Consider the following 4,266-nt stretch of genomic DNA (forward strand, 5'->3'; position numbering starts at 1 on the left):
GGTTCATCTATGGTTTGTTTACGATTTCTTTTCCGCAGAGTTACGGAAACAGGAGACACAGAGACATTTTTCATACATTGGTTCACTCTTTAAATGGCCTGGCTAGTCGGAAGCCAGGAGACAGGAGCTTCTTTCGGGTCTCCCACGTGGGTACAGGGGCCCAAGCACTTGAACCATCACCTGCTGCTTTCCCAGACACATTAGCAAGGAGCTGGATGAGAAGTGGAGCAGCCCAGACATGAACTGGTGCTGTTATGGTACGCCTGTGCCGCAGGCAAAGGCTTAAGCTAGTGCACCACAGCCTCACCTGAAGGTCCTAGAGGCAAAGGCTTACTGTACTAGCGCCACAGCCTCGTCCGAAGGTCCTACCAGTGTGTCTCCTGGGGCCAGGCCCCTCTCCTCTGTTCTGACGTTCTGTCTCAGCCCCCAGCCACACCCTGCAGTCACCTGGACTCTGAATCACCACTGACTCAAGATTCCCCAGACAGAAGGGAGCCTTAGGCTCATGTGGGGACCTGTTTTCCTCCTTTCCTTAGGAAACTATGGCTCGGGATGGTCAGGTGGCCCAGAAGCAGCAGAGACCTTGGAGCTACAGGAACCCGAAACACAGCTAGAAATCCGGTCCCCTACCAAGTGACAGTGCAAGAGCTAACCTTTATGATAAGTGTTTCTTATGATGGTCCAGGCACTAACCAGTCACTTCATAATTACCATCTTCAATTCTTACAACTCCAACAAGTAGGTTTAACACTATTATTCTGGGGGAAACCGAGGCATGGGGAAGTTAAACGACAGAACAGCAATTGAAACGTAAGCTACCTGACTTCCACATAGGTGTCCGTTTTTTCCTTTAAGAGTTTCTTCCAGGTGATTTCCCCAGGCCCAAAGGTCTGAGAGCACCATCGAGAAGTTGGTTCCTGCTATGTAGGAAACAGACTGAGTCCCTAGCCCTGGCTATGTGCTGGTCAGTCACAGATGTTGTGGGCATTTCGGGGAGTGAACCAGGGACCAGAGCTCCATCTCTGCACCTCAAGCAAATAAATATAATGAGAAGACATGGTATTCATGCTCATCATTATCATGCATTATTATTTAAGGTTAAGAGGTAGGTGTTTTCCTAGGGGTTCTGTATTTCAGTCATCACAACACATGTGGTAGGTAGGTGCAGTCATTTCTGTATCTTGAAGAATTTTGCCTCAGGACCCTAGGTATCTGTGAACACTCAAGTTCCACTCAGAAAATGGTGTAATGCCACACTGCATAGACTCCATGCACATCCACTCCTTCTCATATGTACAAGCTGCAAATCGTCAGTACCTACTATGAGCTAAATGCCAGGCAAGCAGTTGATATACTGTAGTGTTTGGGAAGCCAGGAAAAGCTCTATGCGTGTTCAATGCAGAGCCAGATTAAGACTATCTCCAACTCCGCTTAGTCAAATCCATGGATGTGGAGCGCTGGGATATTTAGGACCCACTAGTATGATAATGTCCATTTCGCAGAGTAAAGTAGCTGGAGTAGCCATGTCAAGATCCCATAGCTCCCTGGAGTTGGAAGGCAGCACTCTAGCTCGACGCTTTCCCGTGTGGAGCTCCAGGAATGGTGCTGTGACAGTTAGATGAGCTAACAGGTACTTAGGGTCAGGTCTCTGTTGGAACGAGCAGAAGGGGGTATCTCTTTAAAAATGTGCAAGATGCTGCTTGCTTCTGGTCAGACCTGTCTGTGAAATAGTACCGGTACCACTTCTGAGTTTCTAGAATAGAATAGAAAAGAAGCTACCAATCCCACCCTCCTGATGGTTTTTTGTTTTGTTGTGGCCAAATCAGACAGGATTTTAATTCTGGGCGTTTGACAGGTTTTGTCCTCACCCTCTGATTGATTGTTAGCTGTGGTTTTATTTTTCCCTCAAAAGAGATTTACTTTTTTTTTTCCCTCAAAAGACTCCTCTTGACCATATTTTTCAGATCTTCTCTTGAAGTCCACCCCTTGCTGCTGTGGCAGGAGGTTTCTGGCTTTAATAAATCTTACTTTGCTAAATGATTATCTACATAGAAATTCTTCTTTCATGTGAGACAAGAACTGAGGTCGTCTTTCTTTATTCCATTTCCCCATAACAATATAAATTATCGTAAGCCAAAGACATTTCAGATTCAATAGGTATAAAAGAAACCTTCTTGAAGCTTCCTTTATCTGACAAAAAGCAGAAATTTCTACGCAATGAGGACTGTCTTCAGTTTCCTCTATGGGGAGACTCCACCCCAGAAGAAAGACCGAGAGTATATGCACCTTACGTTTAACGCTCTTCTCTGGAGGGGCGAGACTTGTCAGAGAAAAACACTGTCAAAGAATTGGACTTTTTAAAAAAAGATTTATTTATTTTTATTGCAAAGTTAGATATACAGAGTGGAAGAGAGTTAAAGAGAAAGATCTTCCATCTGATGATTCACTCTCCAAGTGACAGCAACCGCCAGAGCTGAGCCAATCCAAAGCCAGGAGCCAGCAGCCAGGGACTTCCTCCAGGTCTCCCACGCGGGTGCAGGGTCCCAAGGCTTTGGGCCGTCTTCGGCTGCTTTCCCAGGCCACAAGCAGGGAGCTGGATGGGAAGTGGGGCCACAGGGATTAGAACCGGCTCCCATATGGGATCCTGGCACGTTCAAGGTGAGGACTTTAACTGCTGGGTTACTGCAGTGGGCCCTCTGCTGACTTTTACTGCCTCTGTTGTAGTAGTTAGTAGAAGAGGCATCAAGGGGTTACAATCTGCCTTTTTTTTTTTTTTTAAGCTTTATTTGTTTTTATTGGAAAGGATCCCGACGCATGCAAAGCGAGGACTTTAGCTGTTAGGCTACCACACCAGGCCCTAGAATTAGACTTTCTTTCTCCTTTGTTCCAATTTTTTTAAAAGAAAAATTTATTTATTTGTATTTGAAAGACAAAGTTATGGAGAGAAAAGGAGAGACAGAGAGAGCTCTTCTATCTGCTGGTTTATTCCCTAAGTGGCTGCAGCAGCTGGAGCTAAGCCATTCTGAAGTCAGAAGTCAGGTCTCCCACATGGATGTGGTGGCCCAAGCACTTGGGCCATCCTATGCTGCCTTCCCAGGCAGATTAGCAAGGAGCCAAATAAGAAGTGGAACAACTGGGATTTGAACTGGCACCTGTATGGGCGCTGAACATAAAAGGCTTTTGGGAACAGTTTTTCTCCCAGGTAAACATGTGCTTCTTAGAACTATATGCTTGGGTCTGTAACGTCTGAGTCTTCAAAGTTTGGAATTTAGGCAGAAGTAAAAGGAGGAGGTGAGGTGTCATGCACAAAGCTTGGGGTGTGAAGGTTTGATTGTTCTGCGACATAATTTCTCCTTTCCCACTTGTCTGTTAGAAATGCCAAGTAGCATTATTTCTCCTTTATTTGTAATGCTCTGACTCTCTGCCCTTACTCATGCAAGATGACACTGATAATTTTTGGGAACCAAATTTTACTTGTTATACAAGACTCTAACTCATATCCCATATCTTTCACAACAATTTTCCTGGCCCCTCCCTGACCTCTCATTTCCTCTATGATTTGTGACACAGCATTTTCATACATGTCATTGCTTTGATAGAACTACCACTTGCTACAGATCATGTGCCCTTATCCTTCTGTTATGGTAGACAGGTAAATGATAGCCTGTGTGTGTACAAGGGACCAAATAAAAATAGAAATTTCTGTGCGGTGGGATGAGGAAAAGGATAAAAGCAAACCAACATTATGAGTCTGGAGTATTGGCTCTTGCTCAATAACCTTGTTGGATGGGTCCCAGGCAGCTCTCCCCCTGGGGGCAACTAATGGGAACCTCATCTGCTCCACGCCAACGGGGATATTAGGAGGCTCTGGGAGGAATTTTAACAATTCCACTCCCAGGAAACCTCCACCCAGAGAGATATCACACACAAAACGCCCATCTGAACGCAGCGGACTGACTCCCAGTCGTTTATTGAGATACCTGGCTAGTCCGCCAGGTGTACTGTTAGTTGTTATTTCTTTTCATTAAACGTTGCTTCAATATTCGCATGCCCTCGTGTGTGTCCATGATTTCTTCTTCTTTTTTTTTTTTTTAATTATTTATTCCGGTTCACCCCCAAAATAGTCACAACGGTCAGAGGTGAGCCCATCCAAAGCCAGGAGCCAGGAGTTTCTTCTGGGTCCCCCACATGGGTACAAGGTTCCAAGGCTTTGGACCATCTTCCACTGCTTTTCCAGGTGGGGAGCAAGATGGGAAGTGGAGCAGT

Source organism: Ochotona princeps, chromosome 4 (genome assembly GCF_030435755.1).
Source record: "Ochotona princeps isolate mOchPri1 chromosome 4, mOchPri1.hap1, whole genome shotgun sequence".
NCBI classification, from domain to species: domain Eukaryota; kingdom Metazoa; phylum Chordata; class Mammalia; order Lagomorpha; family Ochotonidae; genus Ochotona; species Ochotona princeps.